This window comes from Podarcis erhardii (assembly GCF_964252035.2).
Source record: "Podarcis erhardii genome assembly, chromosome: 3".
Classification (NCBI taxonomy): Eukaryota; Metazoa; Chordata; class Lepidosauria; order Squamata; family Lacertidae; genus Podarcis; species Podarcis erhardii.
Genome location: NC_138507.1, coordinates 7304163 through 7324492, shown reverse-complemented (window position 1 = coordinate 7324492; position 20330 = coordinate 7304163). Strand labels below are relative to the sequence as shown.

Genomic DNA, 20330 nt, shown 5'->3' with positions numbered 1-20330 from the left:
AAGCTGAGACGGATGGAGTAAAACTCTGCAACATAATGATGTCATAATGATATTTTGAATTTTGCAGCAGTAGACATCACTAAGGGAGAAAGGTGGATGAGACATGGGTCTGAAGGCTTACAGCTACATAATCATATGTAGGGACGCGGGTGGCACTGTGGGTTAAACCACAGAGCCTAGGACTTGCTGATCAGAAGGTCGGCAGTTCGAATCCCCACAACGGGTTGAGCTCCCATTGCTCGCTCCCTGCTCCTGCCAACCTAGCAGTTTGAAAGCATGTCAAAGTGCAAATAGATAAATAGGTACCGCTCCAGTGGGAAGGTAAACGGCGTTTCCGTGCGCTGCTCTGGTTCACCAGAAGCGGCTTAGTCATGCTGGCCACATGACCCGGAAGCTGTACGCTGGCTCCCTCGGCCAATAAAGCGAGATGAGCGCCGCAACCCCAGAGTCGGCCACGACTGGACCTAATGGTCAGGGGCCCCTTTACCTTTACTTACATAATCATATAACTGAAATGAATTGGTGAGTATCAGAACTAGCTGTGTCATCTGACTTGTTTTCAACATTTTTACATGTGATGCAATAATTTCCTTTAGAAGTAATGCTGGAAGTTGAGTCTGCCTTTTACCACACTTCTTAGCTATTTACACACACACACACAATTATTTTTTGAAAGATTTTATCCCACTATTTTCAGAACAAACCATAGAACTGAACAAATGAATGGTGCTGCTTAATATTTGATATTCTCAACAGACACGCTTAAGATTGTGGTACTCAGTACTCAGGCACTGATGGGACTCACTACACCAATATCATCAGAAGGCTGTTTAATCTCTTCTCAAAGCCACTACAAAGAAGGATCTACCAGAATTCCCCCAGAAAAGATTGCTACGTTCTTGAAAATGACAATAGGTTTGGTGTGGTTGGAAGTAATTAATAACATTGTAAAATGAGCTGGGGGTGCCTTGAAAGAAATAATCATGGGTTGTTGAGCTTCATAAGAATAAAAAATGTGGTTCCATCTTTTAAGTATTATGTCATAGTTTGTGACAGCATAATGTGAAAGCACATAAGAAAGCATCCAAAATTATCAATTCCTTTTTCCATGTACTAACACATGTTAAATTAGTCAGTAAGCCTTGAAGTTCTGCATACCTGGTGATTAATTTGTTGTTTTGTGTTAAAAAAAAGAGGTTCTATCATGCTAGATTTACAGCACTACAAAATTTCACAATGTTGCAATGCTGTCTTCAATTCAGCTGCTTCATATTGAAATTTCACACACAATAATTGGCTGACCTTCACAGCTATGGTAGAAACTAATTAAAGCTGTAAGGCTTTGCTAGCTATTGCTTTTGTGTGAAATGTGAAGTTTGGTGATAATGAAATATGGGGTGCAGATGTTATTGTCTTGGATAGACTATGCCTTTGGTTCACACTAATGAAGAACAGCAATTATTAAATAAGAAGTATTTTAACCATTCACTATTTGTGTCTTGCAAGAATAAAATTTATCTAGTATTTTGTCTTCTTCTAACTTATTTAAAACATGATCAGAGTGTAGGGGGGATTTTAGAATAACAGATGGTTATATAATTTTATTTTTAGTATTGATCATGGATCTTAAGTGGGGGGCGTGGGAAACCTATATATAGAAGAATTTGCTTTTCCTCAACAAGAAACCTTTCTGCAGAGAAGCACATGCATGTCTGCCATAGAACATCTCCCACATGTAGGGTCCAGGCTGATTGTGCACAAACACAGTCTGAGTAGCCCTGAGTATCTGAGTGTTGGTGCTGACCTTTAAAACCATAAACAGCCTCGGCCCAGTATACCTAAAAGAGCATCTCCACCCTCATCATTCAGCTCAGACACTGAGATCCAGCTCCAAGGGCCTTCTGGTGGCTCCCTCCCTTCGAGAAGCGAAGTTACAGGGAACCAGGCAGAGGGCCTTCTCGGTAGTGGCACCCACCCTGTGGAACGCCCTCCCATCAGATGTTAAGGAGATAAACAACTATACAAACTTTAGAAAACAACATTTTGAAAGCTTTTTGATTTATAGGAAAGTTTTTTAACGTTTAACGTTTTATTATATTTTAATGTTTGTTAGGGTGGGATGTGGGTGGCATTGTGGTCTAAACCAATGAGCCTTGGGCTTGCCGATCGGAAGGTCGGAGGTTCGAATCCCTGCGATGGGGTGAGCTCCCGTTGCTTGGTCCCAGCTCCTGCCAACCTAGCAGTTCGAAAGCACGTCAAAGTGCAAGTAGATAAATAGGTACCACTCCATGCGGAAGGTAAACAGTGTTTCCATGCGTTGCTCTGGTTTCCAGAAGCGGCTTCGTCATGCTGGCCACATGACCCGGAAAAACTCTCTGTGGACAAACACCGGCTCCCTCGGCCAGTAAAGCGAGATGAGCGCCGCAACCCCAGAGTTGTTCGTGACTGGACTTAACTGTCAGGGGTCCTTTACCTTTACTTTTAATGTATGTTGGAAGCAATCCAGAGTGGCTGGGGCAACCCAGGCAGATGGGCGGGGTATAAATGTTGTTGTTGCTGCTGCTATTTCTCTAGCCTCCACCTCTTTGCCGACGCATCATGAGATGACAAGTGCATAAGATGACATGTGTCCCATTCTGTTGCACACTCATTTCTCTAAATTAGTGCTATTGATTTTGATGGGACTTGGCCTTTAAAGAAAAGTCCAAATTAACCACATACCAGTGAGTCATTGGGGAGTATGTTTGATAGTATGGGACCAGAACTGAGGAGATGTAGGTTCAGCCATGAAGCTCAGGGGGTGACCTTGAGCCATTTCCTCTCTCACACATGCACAGACCCACACATCTTTATGCCACATGATCAGTGTCAGGATTAAATCCTATCCTGAGCTATGTTAAGAATTAGGGATAAAATATAATTAAAACACTTATTTCCAGGAATGAATGGACTTGTTGTTTGGGGTTATGTTATATTGTACCTATTATGCTTCATGTTGTAATCCAGGAGTGGAGGACCTTTGACGCTCCAGATGTTGCTGGACTTCAACTCCCCTCAGCCCAGTCAGCACAGCCAGTGGTCATGGACGATGGGAGTTGTAATCTAGCATCACCTGGAAGGACAAAGTTTTCCCACCTCTGCTGTCATGTAATATTTTTCTTTCTGTTAATGATGATGACTAAGAATAAGTAGATAATCTGAAAGTTTACAGTTTTAATATATAAAGGACTACCTTTCTACAGTGGTACCTTGGGTTACATACGCTTCAGGTTACATACGCTTCAGGTTACAGACTCCACTAACCCAGAAATATTACCTCGGGTTAAGAACTTTGCTTCAGGATGAGAACAGAAATCGTGCTCTGGTGGCGCGGCAGCAGCAGGAGGCCCCATTAGCTAAAGTGGTGCTTCAGGTTAAGAACAGTGTCAGGTTAAGAACGGACCTCCAGAACAAATTAAGTTCTTAACCCAAGGTACCACTGTAATCTGAAAGTTTACAGTTTTGATGTATAAAGGACTACCTTTCTATTATTCTACAACTTCCATCCCAACTTTTCTGTTCAGAAGCTCTGTTCTCAGAAAATACAACATAGGCAGTTACCTCTGTAGGACCTTGTTTTTAAAACCAATGCCCCTGTTCATTTCTTTTGAGGAATTCATTCTTCAAAATTCAGAGTATTTTTTCTTTAAGGAGTTCTGACAATCCTAGAGTTAAGTAATAGTATCTTCAGAAAGGTCTATTGTGGGCCTGAATTTTAGTAATTGACACCAATAACATAACAACATTAAATCATCCACGTTTTTATAGTGGATAAGCCTTTATGCTTGTAAATATGTTAAAGGATAGCATGTAGGTGGTAGAAGAATTATGCTACAATTTTAACAGCTAATAAATCTTTATTTAAGCAAGGGACCTCTAAAATTTAATTAGGCATATAAAAGCAGAGATCATTCAGAGGGTAAAAATATACCGATTCTCATACGAAAAGACATCTGCTTTGTGAAATTTTTTAAGGTTAAAATTTACTCTTCTGTTCCTGTGTCAATAGAAATAGTTCTCCTGGCGGAATTACAAATGTGTAGCTTAAGAAGAAAAAAATCATCAGCAAATGTCAAGATATGAAACAGCACTATCTTTTTAGTGTGTCTTGCTGCTGTTGCATGACTTTAAAGACTGCTATTCCAGTCTATAAGAAAAAGCCTCACCATGAAAGCTCATTGCGTAGAAGTCAAAGGAAAAAGTTTTGTATGTTGTTGTCTTCAAGGTTTAATTTCCACAAAACTGAATTTATAATGAACGATTATTGTTGTTTGTACTATTGACCAGTAAAACGCACATGACCACCACAGGCAGGGTATTTCTGGAGGAAATTAGTTGTGAATTAGCTAAATACTCTCGAGTCCAATGGACAGCATCACTCTATTTTTTTTTTTTAAAAAGTTTTTATTAAAGGATTTTCATAGATAACAAGGGTACATATAACATCTCTGTTTTCAATTCATAGAGTCCTTCCTACAGGTCAGTTACATTCGATGTGAGACACTGTTGTCATAAGCAAAAGAATAAAAAGATGATTGCGCTCTCTCTCCCCGATTCTCTCCCCCCGCAGCCTCACAATGTCTATGGCAGCATCACTCTTGAGAAATCAGGCAGAAGGCTTCTCCAGCATCGCCACCTGAGAACAAACTTTTTTTTAACTGGAGATATCCAAGAGTGCATTGGGGAACCTTGTGAACATAAACACTTGCAGTCAGCTGCTGAGCTATGACCTCTCCTTACAGAGATGCTGTTGGCTCAGCCACCCAAATCCTTCTTTGTATATCAAATTGTTGTTGTGGTTCGAGGACCCGACCCCCGCAATGTGGAATGAATACACAAGGACACGTGATATAAGGTTAATGGGCAAGAAAAGGCCACAACTTTATTGATTACAGCAGTGATAAGGTATTGGCTTAGGCATTGGATGTCTAAAACAAGGGGGTTTATTCACCAGTAGGTGGAGCCTGTTGATGCTAATCCAACTATAGGCTCTCCCCTGATGTCACCAAGGGTCGTGCCATGGCCTCCCACCAAGCAGGCATCGGACAGAGTACAGACAGCCTGCCCATCTGGCTGGGTTTTCCCAGCCACTTCAAGCATTCAAGTACAAGGAAAATGTTGATGATTCCAATCGCCATAGATGAATATAAGTGTTACAATCCACATCCAGAACCAGAAGATTATGGACTAGAATCTCCTGGAAGGAGCTTCCGCTTAACTTCCACCGACTGTGCTTTTACTGTAGAAAAAGCTTTTAAGGTTTGATGCATTACTGTATTTTAATATTTTGTTGGAAGCCGCCCAGAGTGGCTGGGGAAGCCCAGCCAGATGGGCAGGGTATAAATAATAATAATAATAATAATAATAATAATAATAATAATAATAATAATAATAATAGTAATAATAATAATTACCACCAGTGTTGCCTTGGAAGAGACTGAGGGTGTGCAGGGCAGGGTGGGACTGCATCTGCTGGCCCTGCCCTTTGCCCCTTATTGTGTTGAGACCTTCTCACAGAGACTGCATGTGCACAAACCATAAACACAGAGCCCTGAGCTCCATGTACAGACCCTATGTAGGAGCATGTATAGAAATTCTGCTGAACACAATAGGTTGGAGCTGGAACCTTCATCTCGCAAAGACTGTTCTCTCCCAGTAAGCAGGGTTCCCCTTCACTCCCCTTGCTTGAATTATTCTTCATAATTTTTGTTTGTTTGTTTGCTAGACTATTCCAGGTAGTGGTATAATCTGATCCCTCGAGCGAGGCCAGATGGTTCGTAATTCATTTTATATAGCTCCTGTTTAAGCCTTCCTGGATTTTTCTTTTTAAAAGAAAACTTTCATCTCCCATGTCACAAAACTAAAAGTAAAATGGAGCATTGGGTAACTAAAAATCTCTTTTTATTTCCTGGCTTTTTTTGTGTGTGGGGGGGAGAGGGGGCTCTTTGGGCCAACATAGCTCCTGAAGTTTGCCTTCTTTTTATTGCTCTTAGAATGGTTTCTGACGCACAACCAAAAAAGAGGATACAGATTTGCATAATATTTACATATACTCACTTATATGTAATTTAGAAACTGCTATAATTTAAATAGAAATACAAAAGATGTCATTATGGTGGAGAAGCCTGTGGCTGTTGGTGGCCTGTGCTTCTGCTCAGTGTACTGTCCAGCTGCTAACCAGTAAGGGACAACTTCAAGGTGTCTGTTTCTCCTCCTTAAGATCCTCTCTCTTTATAACAGATTTGGACCAAGCAGCTCTTCAAAAAGGGGTCTCCTTCAAACAGAAGACTGTCCTCTAACAGCACTTCAAACAGTGGACTGTCTCCCGTAAAGCAGGACTCTTGGCAATTCTAAATCATCTTCTTTAAGCTGCTCCTTTTTGGCTGAAGAGCAGGCTAAATAAATGAATGCAAACAGACTCCATGCCAGCAGAACCACCATATCAGAATATCTTCATCTCCCAAGCTACAAAACGTTTCCAGGAGGATAACTTGGTAAATGGTATCCAAGGCTGCCAAAAGATCAAGGAGAATAAACAGGGTCACATTCTCCTTTATCTATCTCCTACCAGATTTCATCAACCAGCTTTTTCATTGCCAAATCCAGTATGAAGCTACCACTGACTGTGGTCTAGATAAGGTAAAGGTAAAGGACCCCTGGGTGGTTAAGTCCAGTCAAACTTTGACTATAGGGTGCAGTGCTCTTCTTGCTTTCAGGTCGAGAGAGCTGGCGTTTGTCCACAGACAGCTTTCCGGGTCATGTGGCTAAACTCCTTCTGGCACAACAGAACACTGTGATGGAAGCCAGAGCACACAGAAATGCCGTTTACCTTCCCGCCACAGTGATACCTATTTATCTACTGGTATGCTTTCGAACTGCTAGGTTGGCAGGAGCTGGGACAGAGCAACAGGAGCTCACCCCGTCGCGGGGATTCGAACCACCGACCTTCTGATCTGCAAGTCCAAGAGGCTCGGTGGTTTAGACCACAGCGCCACCATAATCTCCTTTTTACTAGCATGTCTAAAGCTGGATAGTCACCACTTTCCCAAACATATTTGTGACCAGGCAGTAGTTATCATGCACTTCAGAATCTCTTGTTGTTCCACCACCTCCATCACAGCAATAATATTTTGCAACAAGGGACATTCTGCTGCAAAAGAAAATGTTAAAAGACAGACTTTTCTTCTAAAGCTGAACAATAGCTGCTGCTGCTTCTTTTTTTTTGGTAAAATTTGCTCAGTCATAACAAAAACTTTGCCGTTCCTCCAATAACATCAAAAGGCACCTTGGTAATAGGCCAATTTATTTTAATTTGTTGATCAAAAGCTAGATGATTAATTAACTAAGCACTATTATGAATCGAAAGCCCTACTGCTCAGACTTGACAACTGGATCAAGGAGAAGAGGCAAAAGTGGTAAAAAAAGAATAAGAGAAGCTAAGAGGCATGAAAGTGATTAATAAAAAATGGAAGTCTTAAGTTTAGGAAACCACAGCAGGGGATTATGGATTATGGAGTTATATTTTTATATATTAGCAGAGCAACCCTTAAGTGATGGTGAAGAAATATGTTGTAGTGGAGAAAGCATCACTTGCTCAGCCCTTCCAGCTCTGTCTAGCCAAGGCAGAAGGTGGGGAGATTTTCTAGCCCACCCACCCCAACATTCAGCCTTAATAAAGTAAAATAAAATCCCTCCCATTGATACAAATATCAGCAGGGCTGGCATGCTTTTTGGCCTTTCTAAGGGTGTGTCAGGGATGCGGGTGGCACTGTGGTCTAAACTACAGAGCCTAGGGCTTGCCAATCAGAAGGTTGGCAGTTTGAATCCCCGCGACGGGGTGAGCTCCCATTGCTTGGTCCCTGCTCCTGCCCACCTAGCAGTTCGAAAGCACATCAAGTGCAAGTAGATAAATAGGTACGAATCCGGCAGGAAGGTAAACAGCGTTTCTGTGTGCTCTGGCTTCTGTCACAGTGTCCTGTTGCACCAGAAGCAGTTTAGTTTAGTCATGCTGGCCGCTGGCTCCCTTGACCAGTAGAGCGAGATGAGCTCTGCAACCCCAGAGTCATCCGCGTCTAGACTTAATGGTCAGGGGTACCTTTACCTTTAAGGGTGTGTCAAGGGAATGAGATGGCTCTGCACCTTCCTCATTTTGGGGGCCTCTGCCTACCGATCCCTGCTGGCAGAACTTTCTACCACCACACTAGAGAGACCTTTGCTGATAGGACTCTGTATCTGTCTGGGGACTTGGTTTGCTTTTGTAGATTACCTTTGCTGTCAAATGTATTCACCAAATTTACTTTATTTACAAGCAGTGCTATTTTTCTAGAAAAAGAAACTCACCATAAACACCTCCCTTGTTCTCTTAGAATGGCAAAGGCGCCCACCTGAGAGGAGGCCAGAACTGAGTCCCAGTGAGTTCTGGCTGAGAAAAAAGCCCTGTTTACAAGTACAGTGCTGATTTGATTGTATGTTTCCTCTTTAAAAGTCAGTGTGATGTAATGGTTAGGGTGTTGAACTAGGACTTGGGAGACCAGGGTTCAAATCTCTGCTCAGCCATGAAGCTCACACAATTTCTCAGCCTCACAGGGTTGTTGTGGGGATTGACGGTGGAATGGGGAAGACCATGCATGCCACCTTGAGCTCTTTTTAGGGAAAGGTGGGATATAAATGCAAGAATGAATGAATGAATGAATGAATGAATGAATGTCACTCCCACTTTCTGCACTGGCTGGCTTGTGCTTGGCAAGGCTTTGGAAATGACACTTCAACCACCACTTATTCTCTCCCTTCAACCTCCATAGCATTACTCTCTTTGAAAATAAACCCTTGCCATTGCTGGAGCATGTCTTTCTCAGTATGACATCTCTCTTCAAACCACTATCCAAGCCTTCAAAAGTATAAAAAGGGCACAGTTGTTGACTGATATTTCTTAACCCAAGGTAATATTTCTGGGTTAGCGGAGTCTGTAACCTGAAGCATCTGTAACCTGAGATACCACTGTATATAACTTGTTGGGGAGAGGGGATTAAATGAAGAGGGGGGAGACCTATGATGGGAGTTGTAGTCCCAAAACATCTGGAGGGCCGAGGTTGCCTATGCCTGTATTATACCATAAAGTTGTCCTGCTGGGCTTAACCTATGTCAACATTTCCCACCTTGAGAGGTAACGGGTCACCAAGCCTTTGTTGCCATTCATTCTCCATGTGGGCTTCAGTATGTAAGGAACTCTGAATTGATTGCTCAAGCACATGGCTTTAACAAGCCTCTTTTGTTTCAGACCAGTCTGAAACTAGCATTTTTCTCTACCGATGATTAAAAACTTTTACCTTTTGTAACTAAGCAACATTTTAGCTGCCAGCGCATCTTTCCTGACTGCTGCATGGAAAAGCACATGAATCTGACCTTTGAAGAGTTTTGGAAGTAAATCATTTGATGACTTACCAAATGTGTGAGCTGTCTCTGTGCTAGGGAAAGAGCTTTTAAAAGAGGACATTTTGGGGGCTAAATGGAAGGTCACATTTTAAGAGTTTTACAGTCTATATTTCCACACTCTTCTTTGCCGTATGTTTCGCATTGCTAAATCTCAGCTGGAGTTCTCTCACTGAAGAGCAATTGCACGAAACATGGGCCTTGGCTTCCAAGATTCAAACAGGATAGGCGTACGTAGTTTTACTTTGTTGCGTACTTATAATTCCCAGAATTCTTTCGTGTGCCAAAGTAGTTAAGCTGGTACACAACCATTATAAATTGTAAGCATCTTTATTTTCACTCGCAGAGAACTGCAATATGATCCTTTTTATACCTCTGTTTTTTATAAACACTTTCTTTCCTTCTCTCTGTTTAACAAGGAAAAGGTTTGTGCTCGTTCCCTCCTTCCCCATGCAGATGTTTGGAGGCTAACTGTGCTGCTTATTAATTTGTTGGTAGATATATTTCATGATTCCCTTTTGGTGACAATAAATGTTTCTGAGGGATGCATTTCTAACATTGTTTCTTTATTCTTCCTGTGTTAAATATAAACAGATCCTTGCCTAACTGGGAGCCCTTTGACTGAATATTAAGACTTTGTTTATATAGTTCAACTGTTCATTTATTTTCTGCTTAGCATGCAAAATAAACAGAATGGGGAAAATATTTAGTACTGAAATTTCATGGCGATGGCAAAGCGCCTTAGACCATTGGCAAAATAGCTGCAAGGCTCCTCCCTTTTGTTTACCAACTCCCGAGCCTAGACACATACAGCTGGCTTATATTTAATATCAAGTTGTTCCTTCGCACTCACAGACTTTTTCATATATATATATATATATATATATATATATATATTTGCTTTCGTAGATTTTCACGGGTACAGGAATGCAGGTTTTGGTGTCCTCGGGTGTCTTCCCGTGTAAAAGTTGGGGTGTCTAGGCGACGTTTCGACGAGGTCTCACTCGTCATCTTCAGGCTGGTGCTTTCGGCTTCTTGTTACTGGAACAGAGCAGGATCTCAGTGTTTGAGTTCCTATAAATACTGTAGAGGGGGTGTGGTGTATAGCCTCCAATGTTCTGGGCAGAGAGGAAGTTCCCAGGCTAGTGTGCCTTTTCTTCTTTTGTTCCTTAATTACTTGAGAGATATCTTGAGTGATTTCTTGAGTGATATCCTGAGTACCACTTAGGTGGGTCATTAGGTGTGGATTAGTTGTTAAAGTCTTTGTGTCTTGACCTCTTGAACTTTGTGAAGAGTTTTCCTGAGAAGATGGCTGTACTGTACTTAGTTGTGCTCTGGCTTGGCTTCGTGTATAGGGGCGAGCTGTGGTTTTGTGGCTTGTGTCAGCCAGATCTGTGTAGGGATTGCAGGGGGGTGCAGCATCCGGAGGTGCCACCATGGATTGGCTACTGGATGGTGTCTGTAATTCATCTGTGGAGAGGGTCTGGGTTTGGGTCTGGTGTGGTTGATTGGTGTTGGCGTTCTGTGTGCCTCTGGATCTGGTGTCAGTTTTTGTGGGGAGGGCTAATTTCCAGATGTCTGGCAAGCGGGATGTGTCGTCACGCTTGTTCATGTTGTGAGGGTGTTTCTCTATCTCGATGGCTTCCATGATTATTCTCTTGTGGTGATGTTCCGTGTTAAAGAGCAATTTGGAATCTGCAAAATTAATATATATATATATTAGGAACTTGATAGTAGTTTGATCACATCTGGAAACAAATTTTCTCTTTCATACTACTCAACAAAACCTTTAGAGTAAAGAGTTTCTTTTCTGTATTTTAAGAGTACTGCCAAATGTATGCTGGCTACTGAATATCTCTCAAAAATGGGTGGATTAAACTGCATGAAAGAATTCCCTAAAAATTTATCTGCAGATTTATTACCGCCATCTCCACTCTACCAGATAAATTTGTAGCAAATTTGTTGTTGTTTGTTTGTTTGTTTAATTTGGTAACTAGTATTAAGACATCATATCCTCCTCTCTCTCTCTCTCTCTCTCTCTCTCTCATATGTATCTTTGCTTATGGGCTTTGGGGAATTCTGTAACAAACCAATGAATACTCTAAATAAACTATTACTGATAGTTTGATATCTGTTTATTTAATCTCTGACTGCCCCGCTGCCTTTCATTATTTAGCCCTGTTAAGAATTGAGAATCCAGACTCCTTTAGGAATAGTGATAATGATGGCTTTATATTTTATCCTATGACTTACGGTTTATGCTTAATGGTGTACAAAGGCCTGGGACCTCACGCCCAGCAGGGGGTAGCCAAGGACTGGCAACTCGGCTCTAGTCAAATGTGTGCTTTTCTTTTCCTTGCTGTCTTGCTAGGCAGACAGGAGGGTCCAGAAGGTGGCTTAATTTTCAGATGCCTCGTGTTAGTAGTTTTATTCTCTCAATATCCCCTTTACCATACAAATCCATTCCATGAATTCTTGGAGGGAGATGCAATTTTTTTCAAGATGCTAGGAGAAGACTGGGGAGAGAAAAGAATTCATTTAAACAATTGCATTCACAGATCAGCTCATAAAACAGGAAATGCACGATAGAATTTTTGTTTTTGCAATGGCTGAATATTGCAACTACAAACACGTGCACACAGAGATAGATATTTACCGCTATAAGCTTGGAAGTTAAAATTCAGGAGGACTGGAAAATGATAAGAACAATATTATACATTTTTCATCAGAAATGATTCCGAAACTTTTCAGTGTATGGTCAGTTTTGAAAAGACAGTCCAGCTAATTTTGAAACATAGACAATTGTCTTCGAATTCATAGCTTTGGGGAAATTGTGTCATTTGTTGCATAACCAAATACATAGTTACACTATTCTCTGCATTAAATAAATTACTGTTAATATGTATATGTACAGTTCTAACAATGGGACTGCAACATTGCTTCGGCAGCTAACATATAAGGCTGTTGTCATCTCTGAAACATAGTTTTAGAAGCTATAGGTTTTGCTCTTCACACAGCTATAGGTTTTGCTAAGAGAGAGATCCTAAGGGCCAGTTCACACATACCTGTTTATCACCTGATCACTTAGCACTTGATCGGCAGCTGTGTGGAACTGGACCATAGGAAAAGTTTTGTGTTTGTGTTGACATCAAATGTTAGGAAATTTCTGCCTGTTATGATTAATCTGTAATAATGGCTCATTCAAGCATGTACTCCCTTTGTACAGTAGTCAGTGCATGGTGAACATGGATATGTGAATTGACCCTAAGGTAAGTGGGAAATCAAGTTCCTTGTGTCTTCCCAGGACTTATACCAACTTCTGTATCTTCTATATTTTTGAAATATTAGCACAATTACGTGTCCATTGCAGTAGACTGTTTCAAGCCCCAGGATGTTGTCCATAGGTATTAGTTGTGGTTTTTGTTTTCTCCTGTGCTGTCTGTGGGCTTCTGCTTTTCTGCCACCCACAAAAGTTGTCCACATAAAAATCAACAACACTCCTCTATTTGGACACTGCCGTTCTGAAGCAATACAATTATGCAGGTTGATTCCAGATATTTCAAAAAGCAGCAGGAACAGCAAAAATCCCAACCACAAGTTCCAGGATGAAGCAGGATGAAGGGTCAAAGGAATAATGTCCCAACTCCAAATACTGCTTTAGAACCACTAGGATAGTGGCACAGGACTGAAATGAGGGAGCACAACTCTGGGACTTTACTTCAGAGTAAGAAGCCTTTACTTCAGAGTAAGAAACCTAGACAGTATCTTAAAAAGCAGAGACATCACCTTGCCAACAAAGGTCCATATAGTTAAAGCTATGGTTTTCCCAGTAGTGATGTATGGAAGTGAGAGCTGAACCATAAAGAAGGCTGATCGCTGAAGAATTGATGCTTTTGAATTATGGTGCTGGAGGAGACTCTTGAGAGTCCCATGGACTGCAAGAAGATCAAACCTATTCATTGTGAAGGAAATCAGCCCTGAGTGCTCACTGGAAGGACAGATCCTGAAGCTGAGGCTCCAATACTTTGGCCACCTCATGAGAAGAGAAGACTCCCTGGAAAAGACCCTGATGTTGGGAAAGATGGAGGGCACAAGGAGAAGGGGACGACAGAGGACGAGATGGTTGGAAAGTGTTCTCAAAGCTACCAGCATGAGTTTGACCAAACTGCGGGAGGCGGTAGAAGACAGGAGTGCCTGGCGTGCTCTGGTTCATGGGGTCACGAAGAGTCGGACACGACTAAACAACTAAACAACAACAAGAAGCCATGACATCAGTAATTGATAGATCATCCTTGCTCTGGCAAGCGGATAAAGTGATAATAAGACTTTCAAGTTTTGTTCTAATTTGTAACAGTCCAGCACAGTTTCTTTCCTTCGATTGGCTTCAAGCTTCAAGTTAGCAGTGTGAATTGCAACACTTCTTTGCATGGTTGTTTCGCATTTCTGATTGAAAACTGAAGGTGCCATTTTGGCTGGCTGAAGACCTTCTGTTAAACTTTCATGTGTTTTTCACAAGACAGGTCTGTGCTGTCAGAAGAACGCACCAATGAGCCCAGTGGCACTTTCGGGAATGGGAGATTGAGGTGCCCCCAGTCAAATCCCACTATGCTAACCGCTACATCACCGTTTACAAACTAACTATTCTATGAATACCAGCTGAAATTAAGAAATTGGGTCCTATGCTGAGTGTTGGGAGTGTGAATCAACACAACTGACTACATTTTCGGCCTCTGTTCACAACCAGCTATTCTGCAAGTGCTGTTGAAGTGATCACACTGCTGCTTATGATTTTTAAAAAATATTTTTTAAAAAATTAATTTTCCAATTTATAATAAACATAACAAGAAACAGGGATGTGGGTAGCAGTGGCGTAGCGTGGGTTGTCAGCACCCGGGGCAAGGCAAGTAATTTGCGCCCCCTAACCCATGGATTTGCGCCCCCTAACCCTAACCCCCAGATGTTGTGCCCGGTGCGGCCGGCCCCCCCTGCACCCCCCACGCTACGCCACTGGTGGGTAGTGCTGTGGGTTAAACCACAGAGCCTAGGACTTGTTGATCAAAAGGTCGATGATTCAAATCCCCACAACGGGGTGAGCTCCCGTTGCTCGGTCCCAGCTCCTGCCAACCTAGCAGTTCGAAAGCACGTCAAAGTGCAAGTAGATAAATAGGTACTGCTCTGGCGGGAAGGTAAACGGCGTTTCCGTGCGCTGCTCTGGTTCGCCAGAAGTGGCTTAGTCATGCTGGCCACATGACCTGGAAGCTGTACGCCGGCTCCCTCGGCCTATGGAGTGAGATGAGTGCCGCAATCCCAGAGTCGGTCACGACTGGACCTAACGGTCAGGGGTCCCTTTACCTTTACTTAACAACAAACATAAAAAGAAAACATCAAAAAACAAACATACAAACAAACATTTATCCTGACTGTAACAAACCCACTTTTGTTATCATTGTTGGGTGACTTCCTCGAGTCCCCCTGGCTGATTTTCCATATGAATCATTGTACCAGTTTTCCAAAACTATTTTCACGTAATATTTGCTTGGTCAATTAGCATCTTTCTTTCTTTTCATTTTGACTTTTATCCATAGTATTCTACAACATCACATATTTAAATCCTAGGCCAATCTGTTACTCGCAAGTAATTCTATTCAAGTTATCTTAACATATTTAACTAAATAATCTTTAAATTTCTTCCATTCCCACACTGCTGCTTATCATTTGAATCCACCCAAAGGAAAAGATGTATAGGTATAGATTTAGAGCTGTCAGACATCCCAGCTTTGCTTCCCTATAGCAGCTAGAAACTTAGGAAGCTGCCTTATACTTGTTACACAATTTGTCTACCTAGCCCTGATTGGATTGATATGCCTTTTAGACAGAAGCCTTTCCCATAAATGGATGCTTTTTAAGAGAGAGAGGGGGGGGGAGAGGGAGAGGGAGAGGGAGAGAGAGAGGCCAGGTATTGAAACAGATCTTCTGCATTCAAAACTGGCACACTTCCACTGAGCCTTGCCCCCCACCCACCCACCCTGGCATCGGCTACACACACAGTACTTAGATAATATACCAATCCAAATGCAATCCATGCAGCCATGTATTGAGGTCTTCCAAGTAGACATGAGGGAGAAATTTCAATTCAGTTCACATTTAAAGGTGAATTTACCTAATTTGCACTTCCTGAAACAGTATGCAACACAGCCGTTCTTAGAAATTCATGCTTTTCCAAATTTTGCAATGCAGTTCTCCCACCAAGTAAGGTGCAAAAATGCATATACTGGGGTAAAGTTTGCATGTACGTAAACACATCTCTAGTAATAGTAATAAGATACAAACACCCAGTATATTAGGGTATATTAGAAGGGTCTGGTGACTTCTGTTTCAGTGTATCTGAAGAAGTGTGCATGCACACGAAAGCTCATACCAAGAACTGACTTAGTTGGTCTTTAAGGTGCTACTGGAAGGAATTTGTTTTGTTTTGACTATGGCAGACCAACACGGCTACCTATCTGTAACTAGTATATTAGGGGAAATTGCTTTGCAAAGATGTATATATTCACAATGAAAAATGCATCCAAAAGTGTATTTATGAAGGAGAAATTCACACTATGATACAGATGGATTTTCATGAGACTTTAAAAAAAAGTTATTGCACACTAATGTGAAACGTAAAAAAACCTGAAGAGTGAAGGCATGAGACACGGAGAGAATCGAAATTGTCAGATTTGCCTATTCCTTTGCGAAGTGATGACAAGCCTCGTGTTATTTCAGTTCCAGGAAGGCAGTGAAACTTAGTAGTCTGCCATCCATTGAGTTTCAAGTTGTGCAGCCTTGGGGGCAAAGGCATTTTCTGAATACCAGGAATTGGTATCCGACTTAGGTGAATGCTCCTTGCATCTGACAAAGTAGGCTCTGGCCCATTAAAGCTTCTACCACAATAAGTCTGTTACTCTTTAAGGTGCCATTCCTTGTGTCTGTTACAACAGATGGCTACTGTCCCAGTTTTGTTTTGTACTTTTTCGTCTCTGCAATGAGCCCGTGCAATTATGGCTCTCTGCTGTGGTTATGTCCTCTAATATGCAACCACCACAGCTTATCTTGTCTCCCAAATTACTTCAAAATCTAATTATAAACACTCCCTCCTTCAGATGCAACCAACTTTCCACAGTACTAAAAAGCTGGGTAGCATTTCCCCCCTTCTAAATTAATAAGTATAATCTGCCTGTTTTTAACCTGACAGACTCCTGTATTGCAGCACTGCTTTCCCACAATAGATACTACTTGAACATTATTTCCCTTGACTCCCCCCACCCCACGTCTGTAACCTTGAAAACAGTAATAAGCCGGAACTCCCATGAAAATTATTTGGCTACCATTTTATAAATAAATAAATTGCATACTACCCTTCATCGGACGATCACAGGGTGGCTCACAACAAAAATTCTGACTCAGTTCAGACATCACATCAAAATGGTTTGTGCTAACTATGGTTTGGCATGATGTCAGAGAGGGCAAGCTGTAGGAAAAATCACTTCTTCCTCTGGAGGCTGGCACATGACGGAGATAGGAGTGAAGATGGGAAGCTTTATATTTATATAAATATATATTTTTATTTATATCCCGCCCTCCCCAGCCGAAGCCGGGCTCAGAGCGGCTAACAACAGTAAAATAATACAACATTCTAAAATCAGTTCAGTTCAAATCAAATTAATGGCAACCATTGGGCTAGAGTTCTGTGAGGATTGCCAAAGGAGGGGGTCAGGCTGTGCCCTGACCAAAGGCCTGGTGGAACGGCTCTGTCTTGTAGGCCCTGCGGAAAGATGTCAAGTCCCGCAGGACCCTAATCTCTTCTGAAAGAGCGTTCCACCAGATTGGAGCCACAGCCGAAAAAGCCCTGGCTCTGGTTGAGGCCAGCCTAACCTCCCTGTGGCCTGGGACCTTCAAGATGTTTTTGTTTGAAGACCATAGGTTCCTCCGTGGGACATACCAGAAGAGGCGGTCCCGTAGGTACGATGGTCCTAGGCAGTATAGGGCTTTAAAGGTTAAAACCAGCACCTTAAACCTGATCCTGTACTCCACCGGGAGCCAGTGCAGCTGGAATAGTGATCTTGCAGCGAGGACCCCGTAAGGAGTCTTGCCGCTGCATTCTGCACCCGCTGGAGTTTCTGGATCAGTCTCAAGGGCAGCCCCACATAGAGTGAGTTACAATAATCCAGTCTGGAGGTGACCGTCGCGTGGATCACAGTGGCTAGGTCAGGGCGAGAGAGGTAAGGAGCCAACTGCTTAGTTGAATGGTTAGTATGGACCATGGTGGGCATGATGTCTAAACCGAATCTCTGAATTCTTACTAGGAAGGATTGCCAACGTACGGTAGAATTGCATTTGCAATGAAACCCTTTGTTTTGAGATTTTCTTCTTTACCTGACTCACACCTGATATCCTATGACATGAAGTGTGGAGCAGGTAGGTGTGGCTTTGGGAAAAACCAGCTCTTGGGCTCAATTAGGACACCTGCCACCCTTAATTTGACCTGTGGGCCAGTGACCTGTTCTCATTGGACACGTGAATAGCCAGGAGCCATGTCAATGAGGCAGCAACCAGAGCCAGAGTCAGTCCAATGTCAGATTCCAAGCAAGCATGATGCAAAGCTGGTGCACAGGTAATGTTTCAGCAACACTTTCAGCCAAGCACTGTGGTTTTTGAACCACAGCTGACTCATATCAACTCGCTTCTCTCCAGAGGTGCCTTTGCAAGGAGGGATTACTCCTGAGGAGATGTGAGGGCCATCTGGCTGCGACATCTGTCACCCCATTGATCGTCAGGGTTGATTTGGCTGATCTGGCTGGCTAGGCGGGTGTCCCCTTCCTCCCTCACCACTCCATGTGCGTCCCTCCCAAAGCTGCGCGCTCGGTGGAAGAGGACGACTATCCCAGATAGAAGGAGTGTACCGTTCTTCAGTCAAGGGTATACGATAGCTGCGCTTCCCTGCTAGAACCTCCAAACAAGCTCAAGGTCCATGTAGAATTTAAGGCTCCATCTTTTCCTTGAGCTTGAAACCCATTAGGCCTTGATGGCAGAGGCTTAAACTCAACCGGGTGCCAATGTTCCAACCTCATTGTAGGATTCTGGCTCCTAGATGTAGCCTGACTCAGGGCTTGGTGTAAGGCTGCTGCTCTTCTGAGTCGCTCAGCTGAAAGTTTCCATGCATAACATAATCTAGGTGTATACGCAACTAAGGCTAGCTACCCAATAGAAGAGATGCTACTTTCTTGCTGTTTTATTTAGAAAATCTTCATTTGAATTTGTTAGATCTTAAAATATATATTTATAATTACCATTTACCGTATTTATCTGTGTATAAGATGCCCCCATGTATAAGACATTTTGGGGGACTCCAAATTAAGAAAACACCCCTTAGCTCTACCCGTGTATAAGACGAGCCCCAATTTTAAACCTTATTTTTTGGTTAAAAACACCTAGTCTTATACACGGAAAAATACGGCATATACCTTACAACAATAGTTCAACTTCCTCCTCTTTCTGCAGTTCATTACATTTATATTTTATCATTTCCTGCATACTTCACTTATTCTTTTATTCATCTATTCTCATCTATTTCTCGTATATGTTTTTTGAAACTTCAGGTTTTTACAATAATCCTGCCAAAGTCTTAATCTGTTTACAGTTTATTTGTAAATATTCAACAAACCATTTCCATTCCTTTCTAAAAAGTTTGTTGTCTTGATTTCTTATTCTTCTGGTAAATTTCAACATTTCTGTATAGTCCATTAATTTCTGTAGGCAGTCATCTCTCATCGGGACTTCTTTCCATTTTTGGGCAAATAACATTCTTGCAGCTGTAGTTGCATACATAAATAAATATCTATATTGTCTAGGTAGTTCTAATCCAATAATTCCCAAAAAGAAAAGTTTCTGGGTTTGTTTGTTTTACAAATATTATCTTAAACATATTTTTCAGTCCATTATAGATTAAAATATATATTGTATCTTCAGGCAGTTGCCAGGGCCCACTGTTGATGCTGATGCCTCCTAGCGTTCTCCATCATGTTTTTGCAATGGCTGCTCCGTTTGTTTGCTTTTACTCACAAAGTTATAGAATGAAAAACTTGTGATGACGACGCTTGCAGGGAACTGTATTCTGTGAAAACTAAAATTGCACTACAGACTTGGCCACTGGGGTCTCATCAACCAGCACTTCATATGATGTATGTCTTCCCAGTTGGGTCATTACCAAAATATTTTCTTTAAAACATAGATCCTTAAAATGTTACAAAAAAATTAATCCATGAATTAATTTTTAATCTTGAATAACTACTCCTAGTCCACAGCATGAATGAGGTTGAAATCTGTGCTCAGCACATTTCCGGACAGATGTTCTGCACAAAATGTAGTCAAACCTACACCACAAATTCCCACTGGAGTTAAAAACCAGTACTGGAACCACTCAACCTTCTTGGCTCTGATTCAGTGTAAATTGTTAGCATTTACAGAATTATACCAATTGTCTAGACTCTCTTCTTCCTTAGAATAGAAGGGCTCCGTTCCCCCCAAATAAGCATTCATGCTCCACATGATGTTTTTCTCCTGTCTGTGGCTGAAGCTGTTCAGTCTTGGGGTCCATTCTTCTTCACTTGTACTTCAGGAACCAGATGTGCAGAAAAGTACCTGGCTCCTTCTTCAGCTTTTAAAAGAAGTTTAGACAAAGTTCAGATTCTCTAACACGCACCGAGATGTAAATATCTGAATGAAACATTACAAAGAGTCTGGGGGTTGGGTTCAGAAAGTACCCTGTGCAAAACTGCATGTCTACAATTAATCAAGTATTGCATTTCTTTCTAAAGAATCCT

The 20330-nt window shown here is 41.9% G+C and overlaps 1 long non-coding RNA gene across 1 annotated transcript; it reads left to right on the top strand.

The window, feature by feature from the left end:
* The first annotated feature begins 210 nt into the window (after positions 1 to 210).
* LOC309338492 lies at positions 211 to 4751 on the top strand. The gene is made up of 3 exons (XR_014154933.1): positions 211 to 522; positions 757 to 915; positions 4610 to 4751. It is a non-coding gene; the product is annotated as an uncharacterized lncRNA (long non-coding RNA).
* Positions 4752 to 20330: the final 15579 nt, after the last annotated feature.